Source organism: Camelus ferus, chromosome 31 (assembly GCF_009834535.1).
Source record: "Camelus ferus isolate YT-003-E chromosome 31, BCGSAC_Cfer_1.0, whole genome shotgun sequence".
NCBI classification, from domain to species: Eukaryota; Metazoa; Chordata; class Mammalia; order Artiodactyla; family Camelidae; genus Camelus; species Camelus ferus.
This window is the reverse complement of record NC_045726.1, coordinates 19,549,110-19,575,526: the sequence shown is the minus strand read 5'-3', so window position 1 is coordinate 19,575,526 and position 26,417 is coordinate 19,549,110. Positions and strand designations below refer to the sequence as shown.

At 38.8% G+C, this 26,417-nt stretch overlaps 1 protein-coding gene and 2 pseudogenes across 1 annotated transcript in view; 1 reads left to right on the top strand and 2 right to left on the bottom strand.

The window, feature by feature from the left end:
* Nucleotides 1-26,417, bottom strand: part of LOC102517879 (up-regulator of cell proliferation) — an 88,362-nt gene that overhangs the window by 41,752 nt on the left and 20,193 nt on the right. The window lies entirely within an intron of this gene.
* On the bottom strand, nucleotides 2,437-6,543 carry LOC116660787 (annotated as a pseudogene).
* On the top strand, nucleotides 12,464-14,277 carry LOC116660738 (annotated as a pseudogene).

The window sequence follows — 26,417 nt, the reverse complement described above, 5'->3', positions numbered from 1 at the left end:
CATTGATCTATCTGTCTTTTTTTGTGTGCCAATATCAAACTGTTTTGATTACTAGAGCTTTGTGGAATAGTGTGAAGTCTGGAACGGTTATGCCTCCACCTTTATTCTTTTTCCTCAGGATTGCTTTGGCAACTCTAGGTCTTTGCGGTTCTATATAAATTTCAGAATGATTTGTTCTAGTTCTGTTAAAAACATAACAGGTATACTGACTGGAACTGCATTCAATCTGTAGATTACTTTGGGTGGTATTGTCATTTAAACAATATTAATTCTTCCCATCCAAAAGCATGGGGTATCTTTCCATTGCTTTGAATTATCTTCAATTTCCTTTATCAACATTTTATAGTTTTAAGCATATACGTTTATTCCTACATTTTAATTTTTTGTGACACAATTTTAAAGTGGATTTTTTTTTTTTTTACTTTCTCTTTCTGGTGTTTCATTGTTAGTGTAGAGAAATGCAACAGGTTTCTGTATATTAATCTTGTGTCCTGATACCTTGCTGAATTCATGTATTAGTTCTAATAGTTTTTTGTGTGGAGACTTTAGGGTTCTCTATATGGAGTATCATGTCATCTACAAATAGTGATAATTTCACTGCTTCCCTTCCAACTTGTATACATTTTATTTCTTTTTCTTGTCTTAGTGCTGTGTCCAGAACCTCCACTACTATGTTGAAAAGAAGTGGTGAGAGTGGTTACCCTTGTATCATTCCTGAATTTATCGGGAAGGCTTTCCATTTTTCACCCTTGAGTATTATGTTGGCTCTGGGTTGTCATAAGTGGCTTTTATTATGTGGCGATATGTTCCCTCTATACCCACTTCAGTGAGAATTTTTGTCATGAATGGATGTTGAATTTTATCAAATGTTTTTTCTGCACCTGTTGCAACGATCATGTATTTTTTGTCTTTCCTTTTGTTAATGTGGTGTATCACATTGATTTTGTGTATTTTGAAATATCCTTATGCTTCCTGGAATGAAACCAACTTGATCATGGTGTATGATCCTTTTTATGTATTGATAGATTCCATTTGCTGATATTTTGTTGACGATTTCTGTATCTATAGTCAACAAAGACATTGGCCTGTCGTTTTTTTGGTAGTATCTTTGTCTGGTTTCGGTATTATGGTGATGGTGGCGTCACAGAATAAATCTAGGAATGTCCCCTCCTCTTCAGTTTTTTTGAATAGTTTGAGCAGGACAAGCATAAATTCTTCGCATGTTTGGTAGAATTCCCCAGAGAGGCTGTCTGGTCCTGAACTTTTGTTTGCAGGGAGTTTGTTTTTTTTTTTTAATCATAAATTCTATTTCACTTCTATGATTGGTCTGTTCAAATTATATGATTCTTCTTGACTCAGTTTTGGCAGGCTATATTTTTCTAGAAGCTTGTCTGTTTCTTCTAGGTTGTTCAATTTGTTGCCATATAATTGTTCATAGTATTCTCGTGATTTTTTTTTTTTTTCGGTATTTCTGTAGTATCAGTTGTTATTTCTCCTCTTTCATTTTATTTATTTTGTTTATTTGGGTCCTCTCTCTCTTCTTCTTAGTGAGCTTGGCTAGAGGTTTGTTGTTTTTGTCATTTTGAAAAACTAGCCTTTGTTTTCATTCATTTTTAAAATTGTTTTTCAGTCTTTATTTTACTTATTTTCTCTCTGATCTTTATTGTGTCCTTCCTTTGGCTGATTTGGGCCTTTGTGTTTGTTCTTCTTTTTCTTTTTTCTTTTTTTTAAAAACATTTTTATTGACTTATAATAATTTGACAATGTTGTGTCAAATTCCAGTGTAGAGCTCAATTTTTCAATTATACACGAACATATATATATATATATATATATATTCATTGTCACATTATTTTCTCTGTGAGCTACCATAAGATCTTGTATATATTTCCCGATGCTACACAGTATAATCTTGTTTATCTATTCTACATTTTGAAATCCCAGTCTATCCCTTCCCACCCCTCACCCCCTTGGCAACCACCAGTTTGTATTCTATGTCTGTGAGTCTGTTTCTGTTTTGTATTTATGTTTTGTTTGTTTGTTTGTTTTCTTTTAGATTCCATATATGAGCGATTTCATATGGTATTTTTCTTTCTCTTTCTGGCTTACTTCACTTAGAATGACATTCTCCAGGGCCATCCATGTAGCTCCAAATGGCATTTATTCTTTTTCATGGCTGAGTAGTATTCCATTGTATAAATATACCACTTCTTCTTTATCCAGTCATCTGTTGATGGACATTTAGGCTGTTTCCATGTCTTGGGTATTGTAAATAGTGCTGCTATGAACATTGGGGTGCAGGTGTCATTCTGAAGTAGGGTTCCTTCTGGATATATGCCCAGGAGCAGGAGTCCTGGGTGGTTCTTCTTTTTCTAAGTCTTTCAGGTGGTAGGTTAGATTATTTGAGATTTTTCTTATTTGTTGAAGAAGGCCTGTATGAACTTCCCTCTTAGAATTGCTTTTGCTGCATCCCATAGATTTTGTAAGGTTGTGTTTTCATTGTCATCTTTCGAGTTATTCTCTGATTTCTTCTTTGATTTCATCATTGACCCATTGAGGGGTTTTGTAGCAGGCTGTTTAGTTTCCATGTGTTTGTTCTTTCCCTGCTTTTCTTTCTGTGGTTGATTTTGAGTTTCACACCATTGTGGTCAGAAAAGATGCTTAATACAATTTCTTTCCTCTTGAATTTGTTGAGGCTTCTTTTGTGACCACATATGTGGTCTATCGTAGAGCATTTTTCATGTGCTCTTGAAAAGACTGTGTATTTGGATTTGGTGTTCTGTAGACATCAATTAAGTGCAATTGGAGTATCGTGTCATGTAGGACCTCTGTTGTCTTATTGATTTTCTGTCTATAAGATGTCAATTGATCTTAGAGGATTGTTAAAGTCTTCTATTATTATTGTATTATTGACCATTTCTCCCTTCATGTCTGTTAATGTTTGTTTTATATATTTAGGTGCTCCTAAATTGGATGCATATATGTTAATGAGTGTAATATCCTCTTCTTGTCTTGATTTCTTTATCACTATATAATGTCCTTCATCTTTCCGTTTTTTGTTTTTTGTTTTTTTTCTTAGCAGTTCCAGAACTTTATAGAAAATCAGCAATTCATTCTCATCCACATTAACTGTAGATTTTTTTTTAAGTAGTGTCAGGTACATAGATAACCAATGTATAGAGCTTGTTTGGTGAATCTTCATCTTCATTACATTTTCTGGGCAACTGCACACAGATACACTACGGGACATTCCTTATTCCTTTGGCCCACACAGCTTTGTTGAGTCTGGTGTCAATGCATACATCTGGAGTTCCCATCTCCTTCATGGCAAATTTCCGGATTTCCTTGAGTGCCCAAGGCACGTGCTAATTGAAACCTACTCCATGGATGCACTTGTGAATGTTGATCATGTATTCTCTGGTCACCATGGTGGACTGGCCCTTCTTCTCATCACCCTTCCTTGTGGGAGCCATTCTGCTCGGATGGGTTGGAAAGGAAGGGATGCAAGGGTTTGCGGCAGAAGGAAAGCCCTTCTTTGTCTTTCTTTATGGACTTTGTTTTAAAGTCTATTTTGTCTGATGTGAGTATTTCTACCCCATTTTTATGTCATTTCCATTTGCATGAAATATCTTTTCCCACCCCTTCACATTCAATCTGTGTGTGTCTATAGCCCTGAATTGAGTCTCCTGTAGGCAGCAAATTTTAGGTTCTTTTTTTTTTTCTTTTAATCCAGTCTACCTCGTGTCTTTTGATTGGAGTATTTAGTTCAATTACATTTAATGTAATTATTGACAGATACACACTTATTGCCACCTTAACCTTGTTCCAGTCATCTTTATAGTTGTCTTGTGTTCATTTTTTCTTCTTTTTGTTTTTTCCTTTTGTGGTTTGACGTTTTTCTTTTGTAGTATGATTGAGTTCCTTTCTTTTTGGTTTTTGCGAATCTGTTGAGAATTGAATTGTCTCCTTTTGATTGGTTCATCTTCGTAGTTTCTAGTTCCTTGGTACCATGATTTGTGTTTCCATTGATAATATTTCTTAATTCATTTAGCATTCTCAACACCTCCTTGTTGAGCTTAGGGCCTTGAAGATGGTGAGGTCTGTTCCAATATTTGTTCTTTCATGGGATTTTTCTTATTCTTTTAATTGTGAGTAATAACTCTGCCTTTTCATTTTACTTAACTTTCTCTGTCTCTATGAATCTAGGAAACAGTTGTCTACTGTGATCTTGAAGGGGTGTTTTTATGTGGGAGTGTCCCTGTGTAGACTGTGTGTTCCAATATTTTTGATGTGAGAGCTGGTTTGGGTATGGCTGACAGCCATGTCTTTCCTCAGAGTACGTTGGTCATTATCCCCTTGATAGGGACTGTGATTGGTGTCATACGGTCTAAAGCCTGTGCTGGATGTGAGGCAGTCCTTTCTCTTTGCTCTGTGGCTGTCACTGCCCTGTTGGTGGTGGGGTCTGCTTCTCAATTGGAGTAGAAGCCCTGAGGTTCAGGTTTGATCAGGCTTTATTGCCCTTGAGTGCATGGCCTGTCCCAAAGTTTGTGTTTGCTAAAGCAAGTGAGGCCAGTGTGGTCACAGCTAACCTATGCACCACCTGTGCAGACATCCATGGTTCTGTTCAGAAGCATCACAAGTTTGTGTTCCTCTTTCAGTTGTGTTCATCCCACATCTAGCACAAGGTTGTGGTGTGGATCAGACTGAGGCTGGATGTTGGGACATTGTAGCTGCATGAAATGAGGTGGTTGTGCTCCATCTGAGATCTGGGCTGTCTCCATGGCAGACTTCTCCCAGGACCTGTCTGCCCCAGATATAGTGCTAAGTTATGGTGTGGAGTGGGTGGAGCTAGGACACTCTCAGTGGGAAAGAAACCACTGTGTGTTCTTCTCCAAGGCCAATCTGCCTGAAATTCAGTGCTTAGCCTCTGTGCAGTCATGTGGCACCACCCGGTGTGTATACTGACAATGTCTGCCTAGCTAGACCCGCTGCCCAGTGCACATGGTGACAGATGTCTCTGTGGTTCTGCCCAGATCACAGCACTGGCAGCCTGGTCTGTCTCTGCATTGCTAGACTATTTGCCCTGATCTTATGCCAGGCTATGATGTGGACTGAGTGGTGCTGGGGTGTTCACCCCTTTGGATTGGGAAGTGCAGTGAGGCAGCAGCCACTGGTACATGGCTCTCCCCACCCTGTTAACAAGCCAGCATGCACGTATTCCTCAGGAGTAGAGTTTAGGCTTCTCCAGCCCTTCTATCTGTCTCAGTGGATTTCCCAGCAGGCAAGGGGGCTTGTCTCCTCCCTGCAGGACCCCAGGGGATCCCAGGGGCTGGCCACACTTTGAGTCAACATAGTCCCCAGGGTGAAGGTCCACCCATGTGGACCTACTGCTCCTTACAGATCCCTCCCAGAGGTGCAGGTTCTGACCCAATGCCTTTGCTTCTTGTCCCACCTGGTTATATGGATGTCTTCCTTGCAGCTTTGGTCATCTAGGAGTTCCTCCATTTCCCGGTTAGCTTTCCATGAGAACTGTTCCACATATAGATGTATTTTTTGATGCATTTGTTGGAGAAGGTGACCTCCATATCCTCCTAACTCTGCCATCTTGGTCTCCTTTAGTTCAAAATATTTTTGACGTAAGTGCTATGATGATTTAACTTGGAAGGGATAGTGTTTTCAACAAGTGGTGCTGAGAAAACTGGATATCCACACAAGTTGGATCCACATCTCACATCATATACAAAATTACTCAAAATGGATCTAAGACCTAAACATACAAATTAAAAGCATAAAACTCTTGAAAGAAAGATAGGTGAAAAGCTTGTAACATTGACTTTAACAATTATTTTTTGGATATGACACTGAAAGCACAGGCAACAAAAGAAAAAAAGAGAAAAATTGAGCTTCATCAAAATTAAAACATTTTGGTGCATCAAAGACATTAGCAAGAAAGTGAAAAGATAACCTATAAAATGGGAGAAGATATTTGCAAATCACTTATCTGACAAGGGATTAATACCTAAAAATACATAAGGAAAACCTCCAACTCAACAGCAGCAAAAGGAAAAATAATTTTTTAAATGGGCAAAAGGTTTCCCTGGACATTTCTCAACATAGATAGACTTAGAGAAAATGAGCACACAAAAATAGCTCCACACCATTAGTCATTTAAAAAAATGCAAATAAAAACCAGAATGAGATAATATTCCCACATTCTAAAACTGGTCTAGTCAAAACACTAGAAATCCCCAAGTGTTATGGAATTTAGAAATTAGGACCCTCATACATTGTTGGTGGGAATGGAGAAGGTTCAGTTATTGTGGAAACCAGTTTGGCAAGTTGTTCAGAAAGCTAAATGTACTTTATGATCCAGCAATCCCACTTCTGGGTATACACTCAAAAGAATTCAGGGCAGGGATTCAAACAGATACAATGTTCATAGCAGCCATTATTCACAATAGCTAAAAGGTGAAAATAGCCCAAATGTCCATCACAACTAAATGGATAAACAAAATATGGTAAAAAGAATAAAGTGGAATATTATTCAGTCACAAAAAAGAAACGAAATTCTGATATACCCTACAACATGGATGAATCTTGAAAACACGATAAGTGAAATAAGACAGACATGAAAGGATAAATATTGTATGATTCCACTTCTATGGGGTATCAAGAATAGGCAAATTAATAGAGGCAGAAAGTAGATTAGAGGTTACCAGGGGCCAAAGGTACGGGAAGTGGGGAGTTACTGCTTAATGGTTACAGAGTCCCTAGGGATAATTAAGTCTTTTTTCAGAATTGACAATGATGTTGTTGCAAAACATTATGAATGCAATCAGTGCCACTAAACTGCACACTTAATGATTAAAATGGTAAAATTTTATGTGTATATGTTACTACAACAAAAAAAAAATTGCAAGAATCAACTACAGATCTCAGAAATAAATATACTGTTGAAATATATAAAATTTTAAATATATTGTTGAAATAAAAGATCTGAAAGAGTGGATTTTAATCATTGGAAAATGCTGCTGTACACTTGTTCTGACCCCACTGCTATTAATAATTGTAAAACCCAGAATAATTTTTAAAATATTAAACCTCTCCAATGAGCTTGTGAGAGAGCTAGGAATTCTCTGGTTAAGTAAAAGAAACAAAGAAGTGGAACGAAACAGCAACCGTGGCCTCCTTCTCCTTGGGGATCTTCGACTTGCCAGGTGAACTTGAATTTGAGCTTCCACAGTCTCTGGTGTTTGAAAAACAGAAACCATCCCTCAGGACCCACCCACAGCAGGGACTGTAAAAGAACAGACTTCATCCCTAAAGCTGGGACCCCAAAGGGCCATACCCACAGTATTGAGAGTGAAACTGCCCTCCACTTCAGAGGAGAGTCGACTGTCTCCAATTTGGCTTAGGAGGATAACTTCCAATAACACCAAAGTGACAGTGGTCCTCATTATAGGTTTATAGCCTGAATTCACCCTACCTGGGTAATCTGAAACTTGAGAAGTAAATTTAGAGTGATCCTGGATTGGGAGGCCTTCTGGGAGCCTGGGAGACACAAGGACAAATCGCCTCTGGAAGAATACACATCTATTCCAGGCCTCAAAGACTTTCTGAAATAAAACTCCAAGAAAAATGAGCATCTGATAGTCAAAAATAATACAAACAGAAACAAGGCACCGTGAATAGGAAAAAAAGCTAGAACAGACCTTCAAGAATTTCAGATAAATAAGTGGGGGTATAGCTCAAGAGGTAGAGTGCATACTTGGCATGCCCGAGGTCCTAGGTTCAATTCCCAGTACCTCCTCTAAAAATAAATAAATAAACCTAATTATCCCTGCCCAAAAAATTAAAAAAAAAAAAAGAATTTTAGATAAATGGAATTGTTAGACACAGATTTTATAATAACTGTTTAATATTTTAAAAGAAATAAAAGATTGTCTTGAATATACAATATAGAAAAAAGGATGAATGAGACTCGAAAAAGAATCAAATCAAATCAAATATAATTTAAATTATGGATGTAATGGATGCTTTTAGCTGCAAATTAGACACCCTGAAAAGAATATATAACTAAAAAGATTATTTGGAATGGAGCAAAAAGCCAAAGACATGGAAAATATGAAGAAGGGTTAAGAAATAACAGAGGATAAAGTAAGAAAGTTTAACATCTATGTAATTATGGACCCAGCTGGGAAGAAAGAGAAAATGGAGAAGAAGCAATACCTGAAAAGATAAATGACCAAGAATTTTCCAGAACTGATGAAAGATAACAACTCACGGATTGAAAGAGCTAAACAAATTTCAAGCAAAAAATAAAAATAAAAATAAATCCACACCTGGTTAAATATGAATGAAAAGCACAACACCAAGAGAATGTACTCTAGGGAAGAGGAAAATTGGCAGACGGAAGATCTGAGCTGCAGGAGGTAATAAAGGGCACAGAAATTAATAGCTGTGTGGGTACATTTAAACAAACATTGGCCTTAAAAACAAACAAACAAACAACAACAATAATAATAATCGTAGGTTAAATAAAACAACTTTAAAGGCAAGATTAGTAGGCAAACTAATGGTCCCCCAAAGGTGCCCATGTCCTAATTTCTATCACCTGTGAATACGTTATATGGCAAAGGGAAATTAAAGGTTGCAGATGGAACTAAGGTTGGTAATTTGATGATTTTAATACACAAAGAGTATACAGGTTACTGGAGGAGGGGCAATGCCCATTATTACAAGGGTCTTTAAAGGCACAAAAAGAAGGGAGAAGAAAAGGTCAGATAGGATAAAACGATTTGACCTGCTGTTGCTGGCTTTGAAAAGTAAGGAAGGGGCCATGAGCCAACATATACAAGCCACCTCTAGGAGTTGGAAAAGGCAAGGAAACAGATTCTCTCATTGGCCTCTAGCAAGGAACACAGCCTTGCCAACACCTTGATCCCAATGAAATCTTTATTGAATTTCTAACCTACAGAACTGGGAAATAAACTTGTGTTGTTTCAAGCCAGCAAGCTTGTGGTAATTTGTTACAGCAGCAATACAAAACTAATACAGAGAGTTAAAAATACACACCAACAACAGCTAATACTCAGCAAATGAAAATATTCTAAGACCCTTTGATTTACTGAGGGTATAAGCAATGTGAAACCAGCTTAAAGTCACTTACAAGCCATTTGTGTACATTTCCTTCCAACTCCACATTCCAATGATGATAGCTTGAAATCAGCCATGATGAGAGGATTTACATGACAAAAACAAACAAATGCCACAAATCAGACTTGTATTTTTTAAATTTATTTATTGTTTTTTTAAAAGGGAAAAAAATGTTGTCATTCTTGGAGTAAAAAGTTATTATAGCCCTAATCCAAAGTTCCAAACTAATCTGGGCATGGTGGGGAGGGAAGTGACAAGGGGGAGATGAGAAAAACTACTGAATATATCCAAAACAGGGCAAGAAAAGAGAAAAGGAAATGTGAAAAAAGGTCATACAATAAAGAGTACAAAGATTATGTTTGTAAACTGAAACATATCAATGATTACAATCATTTAAATGTGCTGAATGTTCAAGTGAAAAGGAAAAGGTTGTCAGAATTTTATTTAAGTGTGCTACATGCTATTAAAGGGACACTTCTGAAGCACAAGGATACTGGGAAGTTGAAAGTAAAAGATACTTAGGGAAATTCTAACCAAGACAAAATTGCTATAGTTACACTAATATCAGGCAAAGTAGACTTTGAGGCAAAAAAAAAAAAAAATCACTGCAAATGATAAAGAAGGAAACTTCATAAAGATAAAATATTATTTCACCAGAGAGATATGACAATTTTAAATCTGTATATGCCTAGTAATGTAACATTAACCATAGAAAGTAAACACTGATATAATTATGAAGACAGACTAATCTACCATCATGGTGGGAGATTTTAACACATTTAGCACTTGAGAAACAGACAAAACAAATCAGTTAAGCACATAAAATATTTGAATAAAAATTTGACATAGGGGATAGTTCAATGTACAGAAAATTTGCAATGATTTGTATGTTTCCCTATGTTCCTTACCCACTATCCCCTAATGTTAACATTTAATAATTACTATAGTATATTTTTATACATAGTAATATATAATTGCCATAGCATAATTACCAAAATTAAGAAATTAACATTGTTGCAATACACTAACTAAAGATCTCTCTCAGACTTGCCTAGTTCTCCTACTAACGTTCTTTATTTGTTTCAAAATCCAATTCAAGATTCCACTTTGCATATAGTTGTCATGCTTCCTTACTGTCTTTTAATCTGTGACAGCTCTTCAGTTTTTCTTTGCCTTTCATGACCGTGACACTTCTGAAGAGCACATGTCAGGTATTTTGGAAAATGTCCTTCAATGTATTCTCATACGTGGACCGAGGTTATAGGTTTTGGAGAATACCGCACAAATACTGCTCAGTTTTGTGCAGCTGTGACCATGGGAGCCCTTTCAGGTTGGCTCCTGTGTCCTTCTATGTACCTCCATGCACTTCCTTACTTTCCAAAGACACTCCAGGATTATCTTGTATTTTCCTTGCCATAGCCCTGGAATCAATGACTTCTCCAGGGACCCTCTGGTCCCTTTTAATGAAGAATGGTACTTAGAAACCAAGATCTGGGTGCTAGGTATGCTCACTGCTATTGGTCTGCCACTGCTTCGAGACCCTCTCAGCTTACAGAGCAAAAAAATATGTGTATACTAAGTCATATATACACATATCTATATTTTAAAACCTATCTATTTTTTTTTCAGCAGAAAACTAAGAAGTGTTGGCAAAGATACGGAGAAACTGGGAAGTTTTGTGCTTTCATAGTGGAAGTACAAAATGAAGCAGTCATTGTGGAAAACAGTATGGCTGCCCTCAAAATATTAAACATAGAATTAATATTTGATTAAGCCATTCTCCTTGTGAGTACACAACTAAAAGAACTGAAAAGATGGACTTGAGCAATTGTCTATTATCAATGTTCCTGGAAGCATTGTGCATGAGAGCCAAAAGGTGGAAGCTACCCAACTGCCTATCAGTAGGTAAACGGAGAAACAAAATGTGGTATATACAAGTCTTTAAAAACAATGAAATTCTTGTTTAGGTCTTTTGCCCATTCCACGGAAGACATACAAGGTATCACCTCACACCAGTCAGAATGGCCATTATTCAAAAATCCACAAATGACAAATGCTGGAAAGGCTGTGGAGAAAAGGGAACCCTCCATCACTGCTGGTGGGAATGCAGTTTGGTGAAGCCACTGTGAAAAACAGTATGGAGATTCCTCAAAAGACTAGGAAAAGACTTACCATATGGCCCAGGAATCCAGCTCCTGGGCATATATCCAGAGGGAGCCCTACTTCAAAATGACACCTGCACCCAAATGTTCATAGCAGCACTATTTACAATAGCTAAGACATAGAAACAGCCTAAATGTCCATTGACAGATGACTGGATAAAGAAGCTGTGGTATATTTATACAATGGAATACTACACCGCCATAAAAACTGACAACATAACGCCATTTGCAGCAACATGGATGTTCCTGGAGAATGTCATTCTAAGTGAAGTAAGCCAGAAAGAGAAAGAAAACTACCATATGAGATCACTGATATGTGGAATCTAAATAAATAAATAAATACATACATACATACATACATACATACAAAACAGAAATAGACTCAGAGATGTAGAAAGTAAACTTCTGGTTGCCAAGGGGGCAGCGGGTGGGAAGAGATAGACTGGGATTTCAAAATTGTGGAGTAGATAAATAAGACTGTATAGCACAGGGAAATATATACAAGATCTTGTCGTAGCTCACAGTGAAAAAAACGTGACAATGAATATATATATGTTCATGTATAACTGAAAAATTGTGCTCTACACTGGAATTTGACACGACATTGTAAAATGATTATAAGTCAATTAAAAATGTTTAAAAAAATGGTCAGAAGCAAATAAATCAAACTTTAATTAAAAAATAAAATTTTAAATGACTAGACCAAACCAAGTAGATATAGTAATGGGTTAACATACATGAAAAACAGGGTACCCACAAATCAAAAATTTACAATTGAGTCACAAAAACCAAAAAGAAGAGAGCTGAGGCATACCAAAAACAAAATCATCAAACAGTAAGAAAAAGAAAAGAAGAAATTTTTAAAAATCAACTGGAAAAAACAAAGGTTTAAAATGGCAATAAGCACGTATCTATCAATAATTACCTTAAATGTCAGTGGACTAAGTGCACCGATCAGAAGACAGAGGGGGCCCGGGTCCCCGCGGGGCCGTGGTGCCCGCCCGCCCTGCGCTCCTCTTCCAGCCCCTCCGGCCGCCGGGGAGGGTGAGGCGGGGGCGGCCAAGGCGGCGGGTCCCCTGTGCCCGGCCCGAGTGCCCGGGCGGAGGTCGCCATCCGCCGAGCAGGCCAGACTCCCTCGGCCCGCGATGGCGATGGGCGGCGGGACCGGAGGACAAGGAGGCGCCCGGGCCCAGGGCGCGAGGCGCGGGCCTCCGGAGACGAGGCGCGGCAGGCGCATGGCGCAGTGACGGCCCCGGCCGCCCCGCCAGCTCCCCGGCCCCAGGCCCGGCCATCCGGCCGTCCTCCTCCTCCTCCTCCTCCTCCTCCTCCCCTCCCCCTCCCCTCCTCCTCCTCCTCCTCCTTGGCCGCCCGTGGCCAGGGTCAGCGGCTGGGCCCGGCGGCACCGCGAGCCGCGCGGGAGGATGCGGACCCAGGCGCTGCCGCCGCTCCGCCCGCCGCAGCAAGCGGCACCAGCGCCAGGGCCGGAAGAAGCACGAGCTCACGTGCCAGGGCGGCGAGGGCACCCGCGCCCACGGAGCGGGCCAGCCCCGCGCCACCGCCCCGCGCCACCGGCCGCCGCGCGTCCGCCGGGCCGGGGCGGCCAGGAAGGCAGTGAGCACCGCGCCGGGATAAAGCCACCGCCGCCGCCGCCACGGACGCTGCGGGCCCACGGGCGGCCGGAGACGCAGCCAAGGTGAAGGCAAAGGGCCAAGCCCCTGGGGGCCGCGTCCCCGCCGCCCGCGGCGCCCGCCGGCCAGGGGACCCGCGAAGGAGGAGCCGCCGGCCCGCTCGCCGCTGCACCGGGACAACGCGGACCTGTGCCCGCCGACCACGCGCAGTCGAGGAACTGAGCCCCGGGGACGGCCTGCGGCTCAGCGGGGCAGACGAAGCGTGGCGCCAACAAGCACGCGTCTGCGCGGCGGACGGCTTCCTGGGCAAGGACACCCGGGCAGCAAGCAGATCGGCGACGAGGTGATCGCCCTGCACGACGCGGGCAAGTTCACAGACGGGCAGCAGGACATCCAAGGCGGTAAGATCACCTGGATCGAGGGCAAGGAGCCCGGCTGCGAAACCATCGGGCTGCTCACGAGCATCATGGACAACCTGATCCACCACTGTAATGGGAAGCTGGGCAACTACAAAATCAATGGCCAGATGAAAACTATGGTTGCTTGTTATCCAGGCAATGGAACGGGTTATGTGTGTCATGTTGATAATCCAAATGGAGATGGAAAATGTGTGGCATGTGTATATTATCTTAATACTAAGGCTGGTATGCCAATGTAACTGGAGGTATACTTCAAATTTTTCCAGAAGGCAAAGCCCAGTTTGCTGACATTGAACCCAAATTTAATAGACTTCTGTTTTTCCAGTCTGACCCCTGCAACCCTCATGAAGTACAACCAGCATACGTTACAAGGTATGCAAGAACTGTCTGGTATTTCGATGCAGATGAGAGAGCAGGAGCTAAAGTAAAATAATGTAAAAAAGATGCGAGGGTTGAACCCAATAAACCATCCAATTCATTCAGTAAAGACTTCTTGTAGAGCCTTCAAGCCACCGATACCACACCTCATGTACAACAGGTGTTGAAGCTATTAATTTGTAACATGAATAAACAGGATAAAGAAAAATAACCAGTTGACATTTTAACAAGGAAACAGAAACAACTTTTTTTGTATCACATGAAAAAGAAGACTTTGACTGTGTGCCTTCTTACTGCATGATGGACTCTGCGCCTGTCATTGCTTATGGGACAGATATAAGTTATCAACTGACAGGGCTGTTTGCATCTGGACATGAAATAAGTGCCCTAGGTAGAATTTTTCATTCTGATATTTTGCCACATCTGTCACCTAGCTGAGTTCATTTCATCATTCCCCTTTTTATATAGTCAAGTTTGAATTTGAAGTAATTTTTGTATGATCAGTTACAATTGATAAAAACTGAGTTGAGAAAAAATTACAGCATTATTCCCCGAAATAGCATCAATCTGTTTTTGTTAAACCTCTTCATATTATTAAATTTTGCCTTTAAAAAAAAAAGACACAGATTGGCTAATAACAAGAGCCTACAATATACGACCTATAAGAGATCCACATTAGAGCAAAGGACACACTGATTGAAAGTGAGAGTATGGGAAAAGATATTTCATGCAAATGGAAATGACAAGAAATCAGGGTTGGCAATACTCATATCAGACAAAATAGACTTTAAAACAAAGGCCATAAAGAAGGACACTACTTAATGATAAAAGGATCAATACAAGAAGAGAACACTACACTCATGAACATATATGCACCCAATATAGGAATACCTAAACACATAAATACTAACAGACATAAAGGAAGAAATTGATGGCAATACAATAATAGGAGACTTTAACACCCCACTAAAATTGTCAATAGCTCTATCTGTCAATAGACAGATCTTCCAGACAGAAAGTTAGTAAGGCAACAGAGATCCTAAATGACACAACAGAAAACAGTTGGACCTAGTTGATATTCTCAGGATATTACATAAAAAAGAAGAAAAAAACCCAGAATATACATTCTTTTCTAGTGCACATGAAACATTCTCTAGGCTAGACCAAATACTAGAATATAAGACAAGCCTCAACAAATGTGAGAGAATAATATTTATTTCAAGCATCTTTTCTGACCACAATGGCATGAAACAGAAATCAACAGAAAGAGAAATGAGAAAAAAAGTGCCTACATGGAGACTAAACAACATGAAACCAATGGGTCAATGATGAAATCAAAGGGAAAATTTGAAAATACCTTGGAACAAGTGACAGTGAAAACACAACCACACAAAATCTATGGGATGCAGCAAAAAGCAGCCCTAAGAGGAAGTTCACAGTCATAAGGACTTCCTGAAGAATCAAAACAAAACAAACAAAAGTCTCAAACAACCTAACCTACTACCTAAAAGAATTAGAAGAAAAAGAATAAAAAAAAAAAAGAACACACAAAACCTGAAGTCAGCAGAAGGAAAGAAATAATAAAGACCAGAGAGGAAACAAATAAAATAGATTTTAAAAAACAATAGGAAAGATGCCTGTAAACACAAGAGTATTTATAAATTAGTAAATTAAACCATGTTTTAACTTTGAAAAAAAAAGAGAAAAAAGACCAGTAAAACCAAGATCTGTTTGTTTTTAAAGAGTAAATACAATCAACAAACCTCTGGCTAGACTCACCAAGAAGAAAAGAGAGAGGACCCACATAAACAAAATAAGAAATGAAAGAGGAGAAATAACAACTGATACCACAGAAATACAAAAAAATAAAATAAGAGCATACTTTGAACAATTATATGCCAACAAACTGGACAACTTAGAAGAAATTAACAAGGTTCTAGAAACATACAGTCCACCAAAACTGAATCAAGCAGAAATAGAGAATTTGAGCAGACCGATCACCAGAAGTGAAATAGAAACTGTAAGAGAAAAAACTCCCTGCAAACCAACATCCAGGACCAGATGGCTTCATCTTGGAATTCTACCAAACGTACAAAGAAGAACTAATACCAAATTTTCAGAAACTATTTGAAAAGATTAACGAGGAGGAGACACTCCCAAAATCACTCTATGAAGCTACCATTATCTTGATACCAAAATCTGATAAAGACACTACCAAAAAAGAAAATTACAGGCCAATATCTTTTATGGATATAGATACAAAAATTCTTACCAAGATATTAGAAGACAACATGTAAAAAATATCATACACCATGATCAAGTAGGATTCATCCCTGGGTCACAAAGATGTTGCAACATACACAGATTAATCAATGTGATTTAAAAAACACACACATATCACAAAAGAAGACAAAAACCACATGATCATCTCAATAGATACAGGAAAATATTCGATAAAATTCAATATCCTGGGGGAGGGTATAGCTCAAGTGGTAGCATGCACAAGGTCCTGGGTTCAATCCCCAGTCCCTCCTCTAAAAATAAAACTAATTACCTCCACTGCCCCCAAAATAAAATAATACAATAATAAATAAAATATTTTTAAATTAAATATCCTATCATAACTCTTACCAAAGTGGATATAGGGGGAACATATCTCAATAAAAGCTCTGTATGACAAACATAATAGTGGACACTGAAAAGATGGAAGCCTTGCCACTAAAATCTGGAATAAGACCAGGATGCCCACTCTCATCATTTCTATTCAACAGAGTATTGGAAGCCCTAGCTATAGCAATTAGGCAAGAAAAAGAAATAAAAGGGATCCAAGTGGAAGGGAAGAGCTAAAATTGTCACTGTATGCACACGACATAATACTACATACAGTAAGTTTTAAGGACTCTACACAAAAACTACTAGAGCCAATATACAAATTAAGCAAGATAGCAGGATACAAGATTAATTTACAGAAATGTTGCATTTCTTAACACTAACAATGAAATATCAGAAAAGGTAAGTTAAAAATAATCCCTTTTAGAATCGTATCAATGGAATATTACCCAGTCATTAAGAAGAATGAAATAATGCCATTTGCACCAATGTGGGTTGATGTAGAGATCATCATATTAAGTAAAGTAACTCAAACAAAGACAAATACCATATGATATCACTTATATGTGGAATCTAAAAAAATTATACAAATGAACTTTACAAAAAGAAATACACTCACAGAGAATCTGAAAAAGGTACATATATATGTATGGCTGAATCACTTTTCTGTACCCCTTAAACACTGTAAATCAACCACACTGTCAGTGTTGCAATACCATGTACACATACACACCGTATGCGGAGAGAGCTGATGGCTACTCTGAAGCTTTATTAAGTTGCACAGTCTTATATAGCAAAGGAGAATGACAAGGGAAATGGTTAACAGGCAGCATCTGGCTCAAGGTCAGAAGACCCTTTATGTTTTGGTAAATCATGGTCGTGTTGGCACCAGCAAGCCTTACAGCTTATCATGACGGAATGTATGAGAAACAGCTGCTTTATAACATTCTTCTTGGACTCAGGTTGCTGTTCGTGTCTTAGGTTGCCCCCTCTGGGGATCTTACCCATCCTTGGCTAACCAGCCTTCTCACCTCTGAGTCTGCAGCTTTTTATAAGTTGTTTACCATTCCGGCCCAAGACTCGTTTCTTGGTCCCCACAGTTGGGGGCCTACACTATACTACATGTAAAAGAAAGAAAAAGGAAAAAATGTAGATCAACCTTTAAAATAGAAAGTCTTCAACTCATTGTGGATATGTCCATTTCTCCTTTTCATTTCTGTTGGCTTTGTGCTTTATATATTTTGAAGTTCAATTATTAGGAGCATAAACATTTATCACTGTTACATCATCCTAACAAATTAATCTTTTTCCATTATAAAATGCTCCTCTTAAATTCTAGAAATACCAAAGTATGGATACTCCAGCCTTCTTCTCATGACATATCTTTTCCATTCATTTGCTTTTAACGTGTTTTTGTTTTTGTTTTCATAATCTTTTTTTAATGGAGGGACTGGAGATTGAACCCAGGACCTCATGCATGCTAAGCATGCACTCTATCATCGAGCTATATGCACCCCCTAACGTGTTTTTAAATGATAGCTTTATTGATGTTTAACTAACATAATAAATAAACTTCACATAAAGTATATAATTTCATAAGTTTTGACATATTCATAAACACAGAAATCCACCACAGTTAAGATAATGAACATATCTATCACATCTAAAGTTTCCCCATGTCCCTTTTAATCCTTCCCTCTTCCCTCTTATCCATCCTCTTTGATCAATAATCTGCTTTCAGTATAGACTATTTTGCATTTCCTAGAATTCCTAGTAAACTAAATCATTTTTATGCAAACAAAGATTTCTTGGGCCAAAAGACAAGAAGCCAACAGTTACTGAGGTCCATAGGAAGGATAGATGCTACCTCCAGAATGTTCTCCAAGCAATGTGCTCAATGCAGGCCAGGTCCCAGGTTTCAGCTATCCAGTGAGAATCTGGGAGGAGTTTATATAGAGTTTAGGGGTTCACTCCCTCAGCAGGGCCCTCTCCCAGGATTTCTCCAGGATTTCTGCACTCCTGCCCACTGAAACTTCAGCCTCAAACTTCCCTACAGAAACCAAAATGTGACAAAGAGCCAGAGTAGGGCAAACCCTACCCTTGGCTGTTCAAGGGTAGACCTCCCTCCAAACTCTACCTGCTTTTGTTTGCCTCTAGGGTTTTCAAATAATTGTTTGGAATTTTTCCATATTTTACGATTATTATCTGTTTCAAGAGTTTTCGTTCAGTCAAGCTACAATGTCAGTTATTAGAAGTCAGTCCCATCTGAACATCTGACTCACAGTTATACCTCAGAGATATTGCAGGTTTGGTTCCAGACCACCGCAATAAAGTGAACATTGCAATAAAGTGAGTCACACACATTTGCTTTCCCAGCACTTATAAAAGCTATGTTAACTATACTGTAGTCTATCAAGTGTTCAGTAGTAGTAATTTTTTAAGTACAGACTATACTTCAAAAAAAAAAAAACCCAATGTATATACCCTAATTTTTAAAAAATTGCTAAAAAAAATGCTAAGTATTATCTGAGCCTTCAACAAGGCATAAACTTCTTCCTGGTGGAAGATCTTTCCTCAATGTTCATGGCTGCTGACTGACCAGGGTGGTGGTTACTGAAGGCTGGGGTGGCTGTGGAAATTTCTTAAACTAAGACAGCAATGAAATTTGCTGCATTGATTGACTCTTCCTTCCATGAATGATTTCTCTGCAGCATGCAATGCTGTTTGACAGCATTTTATCCACAGTAGAACTTCTTTCAAAGTTGGAGTCAGTTCTCTCCAACCCTGCCACTGCTTTATCCAATAAGTTTATGCAACATTCTAAATCTTTTATTATCATTTCAATGATCTTCATAACACCTTCACCAACATTAGTTTCTGCTTCAAAAAAGCACTTTCTTTGCTCATCCGTAAGAAATAACTCCTCATTCATTGAAGTTTTAGCATAAGATTGCAGCAACTGAGTCACATCTTTAAGCCCCACGTCTAATTCGAGCTCTCGTGCTGCTTCTATCACTTCTGCAGTTAATTCTTTTACTAAAGTCCTGAACCCTTAAAGTCATTCAAGAGGGCTGGAATCAAGTTCTTCCAAAATCCTGATAATGTTGATATTTTGAGCTCTTCCCATGAATCACAAGTGTTTTTAGTGGCATCAGCCCTTTCCAGATGCTTTCAATTTATTTCGCCCGGCTCTATCAGAGGATTTGCTATGGTAGCTATAGCCTTATGGAGAGCACTACTTAAAGAGTGAGACTCGAAAGTCAAAATAACTCCTTGATCCGTGGGCTTCAGGATGGACCCTGTGTTAGCAGGCATGAAAACTATATGAATCTCATTATACACGTCCAATAGAGGTCTTGGGTGACCAAGTACATTGTCAATGAGCAGTAATATTTTGAAAGAAATCTTTTTTTTCTGAGCAGTAGGTCTCAACAGTGAGCTTAGGATACTCAGTAAACCATGTTGTAAACAGATGTGCTGTCATGCAGGCTTAGTCAATCCATTTGTAGATCGCAGGCAGAGTAGATTTAGCATAATTCTTGAGGGCCCTAGGATTTGGGGAATGGTAAATTAACATTGTGGTCAACCCAATGCCACCAGCTGCCCCTAACAAGAATGTCAGCATATCTTTTCAAGCTTTGAAGCTCTCTAGCTTAAATGTCCTAGATGGCATCTTACAATATAAGGCCATTTCTTTCACATTGACAATCTGTTGTTGAGTTTAACAAGCTGCATTATCTTAGCGAGATCTGGATAACATGCCACAACTTCCACATCAGCATTTGTCACTTCACCTTGTACTGTTATGTTCTGTAACTTTTTATAATGTTCTATAACTTTTTTTCCTGGAACTATTATGTTCTAGAACTTTTTATGTTCTAGAACTTTTTTTATGTTCTATAACTTTCTATAACCTTGTACTTTTATGTTCTATAACTTTTTATGTTATGCAGGTGGCTCCTTTTCTTAAACCTCATGAACCAACCTCTGTTGGCTTCAAACTTGTCTTCTGCAGCCTCCTCACCTCTCTCAGCCTTTACGGAATTTAAAAGAATGGCTTAAGGGAATGTTGTGGATGGTTTGATCTTCGATCCAGACTACTACAACTGTCTTCACATCAAGCACAAAGACTGTTCACTGGGGCACCGGAACATTCATGTGTTCACAGGGGCGGCGTTTTTAATTTTACCCAAGAAAGTATTCTCTGCATTCACAACTTTGCTGTTTGGCACAAGAGGTCTAGTTTTCATCCTGTCTTGGATTTCAACATGTCTTCCTCACTAAGCTTAATCATTAGTAGCCTGTGATTTAAAATGAGACATGTGCAACTTCTCCTCCATTTGAACACTTAGAGGCCATTGTCGGTTATTAATTGGCCGATATCAACATTGTTTTCTATCAGGGAATAGGAATGCCTGGCAAGAGGGACAGTGATGGTGGTACAGCTGGTCGGTGGAGCAGTCAGAACACACACAACATTTATTGGTTAAGTTCACTGCCTTGTGTGGGTGTGGCTTGTGGGAGCTCAAAACAATTATAATAGCAATATCAATGCTTACTTCCACAGATCACCATGACAAATATAATTCATCTTTTTTTAATTTTATTTTATTGAGTCATAGTTTACAATGTTGTGTCAGTTTCCAGTGTAGAGCTCAATTTTTCAGTTACACGTGAACATACATATATTCATTGGCATCTTTTTAATAACTGCATAATAAAAAATCCATAGTAAAGGGGTTCTGTAGTTTAACCAAACATTCTATTGATTGGCATTTAGGTACCTTTCAGTTGTTGATTAATTTTGTATATATTTATGCCCCTAGAAGCAGCTCTGTGGAAAATGTCTGCATTTGTTGGTGTGTGTGTGTATGCTTTGTTTTCATAAGATGTATTCCCCCAAAGTGAAATTTCAAAGAATTTCATCTTGAAATTTATTTCCAGGCTTTTCTTCCCAAAGAATGGAACAATGCACACTCCCATTTGTGAAGTATTGTGACGCTTTTTCAGTCTATCAGCTAAATGAAAAAGGCTATATCATTGCTGTTTTCAGTTCCATTTTCTGTGATTATTAACTGGGAGGCTGGGAATCTTTCCAAAATGTCTTTGGCCATTGGCTTTGCCCCAACGTGAATGATTATTCATACCCTTCACCTGGTTTTTCCATTGGGCCTTTTCTTTTTCAATTTTTATAAGCTCTGCATATTTTTAAGGAGGAAAATTAAAAACACTGGAGAACAAGGATATTATCATTTTGAAAATTAAAATTTCTTCAAAAAGGGCAATGCCCTAAGCAGTAGAGAAATTTCTATTTCCCTCTGGACCTGCGTCCTCAATAACTTGTTTTTTAATAATTCCAGTGCTTAAAATCTGTCTTGATTTTCTTTGGGTTTTGCTAGTTCTCCCCATGGTACAGATGATCATGCTTGAAAAATTAATTTGAGGCCTTAGGTGAAGATACCATCCTCCACAGACAATCTGCATTTGTTTCCATTAAGCATATGAATACATTATTAGTTTAGGATTATCTCCACCAAATTCAAGGTTTGAGGTCCCCCAGGCTACCCAGCAGTACAAATCCACGCTGAAAATGAGAACGATTACTTGGGTTCCAACTTACCCTAGGGCCACAAGCCTCTGGGATACAAATGCATTTAGGCTCTGGTAGAGGTCTTGGATTTTGGTTTTTGATCCCAAGTCTATCAAAACTGTCAAGATGAAAGTTTAAGTTTGTTGTGATCATAGGCTCAATTATCTTTTTTTATAAACTGTGATGATATACATATACCATAAAGTCTACCATGTTAACTACTTTTAAGTGTACTGTTCAGTGGTAAGTACAATCATACTGTTGTACTTAACCAGCCATCATCGCCACCCATAACCTGAACCATTTTCATCTTGCAAAACTGAAATTCTGTACTCATTTTAAAAATAACTCTCTCTCCACCCTCCTTTGCCCCTGGCAACCATCATTCTACTTTCTGTCTCTGTGATTTTGTCCATTCTAAGCACTTCATGTAAGTAAGATCAGATGTTATTTGTGTTTTGTGATTGGCTTATTTCACTCAGCATAATGTCCTCAAGGCTCATCCATTTTGTAGTATATGTCAGAATTTTCTTCCTTTTTAAGGTTGAATAATACTCCACTGAATGCATATACCACATTTTGCTTATCCATTCATCTACCAATGGACATTTGGTTGGCTTCAACCTCTCAACTACTGTGAGTAATGTCACTCTAAACATGAGTGTACAAATACATCTTCCAGACCCCCTTTCAATTATTTTGGGTCAATATACAGAAGTGGAATTGCTGGATCAAATGGTAATTATACGTTTTATTCTTTGAGAATAAAACCATACTGTTTTCCATAATGGCTCTACTATTTTACATTCTCACCACCAGTGCACAAGTTCCAGCTTTTCCTGATCCTCATTGAAAATTGTTATTTTCTGTTTTGTTGACAGCAGCCATGCTAATGGGTGGGAGGGGGCATCTCACTGCAGATTTGCTTTGCACTTCCTGAATCATTAGTGTTGTTGAACATCTTTTCATGTGCTTATCACCTATTTGTGTATCTTCCTTAGAGAAATGCCTATTCAAGTCCTTTGCCCGGTTTTTAATCTGGTTGCCTGTTCTCTTGTTCAGTTTTAGGAGTCTTCTGTATATTCTGGATATTAATCTCTCATGAGATATGTGATTTTTGAGTATTTTCTCCCACTTCGTGAGTTTCCTTTTTACTTTGTGGATGTCTCTCGATATACAAAGTTTTAAAAATTTTCCATGAAATCCAATTTGTCTAGTATCATTTTGTGGTTGTTGTTGTCTGGGACTTTTTTGGTGTCATGTCCAAAACATTCAATGCCAGATCCAGTGTCATGAAGCTTATATTTTCTCCTAAGAGTTGTATAGTTTTAGGTCTTACATTTAGCTCATGGGTCCATTTTCAATTGCTATGGACTGAACTGTGACACTCAAAACTCATGTTTAAGCCCTAACCCCCAAATGAGTGTATCTGGAGATAGGGTCCTTAAGAGGTAATTAAGGTTAACTGAAGTTATAAGGGTGGGGCCCTAAGCCTAGAGGATTAATGTCCTTCTAAGAAGAGGAAGAGAAGTCAGAGTGCCCCCACCATCCTCTCTTCATGTGCACTAAGGGAAGTCCAGGTGATCACACAGGAAAGGGAGGAGGAGACCCCTCCCCAGACACCAACCTCATTGGCACCCTTACTGGGGACATCCCAAGCTCCAGAGATGTGAGAAAATTTAATATATACTGTTTAGCTATCCAGTCTGTAGTTTTTTTTTAAATAGCAGCCCAAACTAATACATGAGTTTACTTTTGTATATGGTGTGAAGGTCTAACTTTTTTTTTTCTTTTTTGCATGTGGATATCCAGCTTTCTCAGCACCATTTGGTGAAAAGCCTGTCTTTTCCCCCATTGAACAGTCTTAGTCCGCTTGATGAAAATCACTTAACCATTTATGCGAGGATTCACTTCTGAGCTCTCTATTTTGTTCAGTTAGTCTATATATGAAGATCTTTTTGTCAGTACTACACTGTTTTGACTACCATGGCTTGATTCTAAACTTTAAAATCAAGATGGGCAAATGCTTCAGCTTTGTGCTTTTTCAAGATGGTTTTGGCTATTCAGTGCCCCTTGAAGTTCTGTATTTTAGGATGAGTTTTTCCATTTCTATAAAAAACTGTCATTGGGATTTTGATGAGGACCTCATTGAAACTGTAGATTCCATTCATAATATTGACATCTTAACAACATTAAGATTTCCAATGTGAACATGAAATGTCTTTCTATTTGCTTATGCATTCTTTAATTTTCTACACGTCTTGTAGTTTTCAATGTATGTATCTTTCAGTTCCTTGCTTCCTCAGTATTACTAAGTATTTTATTCTTTTTGATACTAATGTAAATGGAATTATTTTCTTAATTTCCTTTTGGTTCATTGTTAGTGGATGCAATGGATATTTTGTGTTGATTTTGTATCTTGTGATGTTGCTTGAAATTGTTTATTAGTTCTAATAATTTGTATATGGGTATAGAATCTTTAGGGTTTTCTACCTATAAGATTATATCATTTATGTATAAAGATTATTTTACTTCTTCCTTTCCAATTTGGAAGTCTTTCATTTCCTTTTCTTGACTAACTGCTCTGGTTAGAATTACCAAGACTATGTTGAACAGAAATAGTGAAAATGGGCATCCTTGTCTTTTTCTTGATCTTAAGGAAAAGCTTTCAGTCTTTCACCACTGAGTATGATGTTCATTGTGGGGTTTTTATATATGGCTTTTATTATATTGAAGTATTCCTTCTATTCATAGTTTGTTGAGTGTTTTTTTTTTTTTATGAGAATGTGTTAAACTGTGTCAAATGCCTTTTCTGCAACAACTGAGATAATCATGTGACTTTTTCCCCCTTTCTTTTGTTAATGTGGTGTATAACAATGATAGATTTTCCTACGTGGAACCATCGTTAAATTCTAGGGGGGAAAATCCCAATTGGTCATGATGTATAATCCTTTTCTTTCTGAGAAAACTTGTCACAAGGCAAATTCTACTTTACTTTTTCAAGTTACCAAAATATAAGCATGTAAAGTATAAAATCTAGTCCATATAAGAGTAGTTCTTGTCACTTAAGATTTATAAGGAATTTACTATATACAATTCATACACAAGTCTTAAAACACACAAAGTTAATGAATAGTAGACAACAATTCAATTCAGTTGCTGCTAATTCAATACAGATTTTGAGGCTGTTCTTAAACACAGGGAACGGCAGTGTTTGAGCACTCTGATGACTACTAAATGTAGTTTTAAATAGTTACTGCAAAATAAGAATAAGCTACTTTTGAGCAGGATACAATGAGTATTTTTTGATCAGTATTATACAAAGGTATGGTCTAACTTTCAGTTCCACCCCCTTCCCCTGTCTAATTTTCTTAAGTAACTTGCTTACGAACTGACTGTCAATATAACATACTGGCTTGGAACTCACTAGAAGATATCTCAAAAAAATCAGTTAAGAGAACTGAGGATTTCTTGTCAAGATGGCAGAGTAGCTGGAGCAAGAGCTCACCTCCATTCATGATTACAACAAAACCACAATTGACTGCTAAACAATGACAGGAGGGGAAAAAAAGACTGGAACCTAGCAAAAAAAGAGACCTGCTTCAACTGGAAACACAAAGAGGGAACTACAGCAGGATGGTAGGAGGAACGTGCTCATGATATAGTCAGGCCTCCTTCCTGCTGGGTGGGTGACCCACAAACTGGAAAATAATTAAATTGCAGAGGCCATCCCACAGGAGTGATAGTTCTGACCCCAGCCCAGGGTCTCAGCATTGGGAGAAGACCCCTTGGATATCTGGTTTTAAAGGCCAGTGGGGCTTAAGTGCAGAAGCACCATGAGACTGGGGGAGACAGAGACTTCACGCTCTTGGGAAGTGCACACAGAATCCCACACGTGTTGGGACAAAGGACAGAGGTAGTAATTTCATAGAAACCTGGGCCAGACCTGCCTGCTAGTTTTGTAAGGTCTCCTGGGGAGGTGGGGTGGGGCAGCTGTGGCTCACCCTGAGGACATGAAAGCTGGTGGCAAGACATTTGTGAGGTGTTCATCTACTTGAGCTTTCCTGGAGACTGACATCTTGCTTGGGTCACTAGTGCCAAGACCTAGCTCCACCAAACAGTTTGCATGCTTAAGTGCTGTGAAGCCTTGGGCCAAACAACATACTGGGTGGGAACACAGCCCCACCCATCAGCAGACTTTCTGAGCCCACAGCCCTAGACACAGCCCTGCCCACCAGAGGTCCAGGACCAAGCTCCAACCAGCAGTGGGGAGGCACCAACTCCTGCCAGGAAACCTGAACAAGCCTCTAGTCCAGCCTCATCCATCAGGGGGCAGATACCATAAGCAAGAAACCAACAATTCCAGAGCTTGTGGGAAGAGTCCACACATGCAGGCCAGACTCTACAGTGCAATCAGCTGGACCGGGGCCCTTGGGTGACAGGGGGGAGTGCACTGCTGGGACGTCTCATTAAC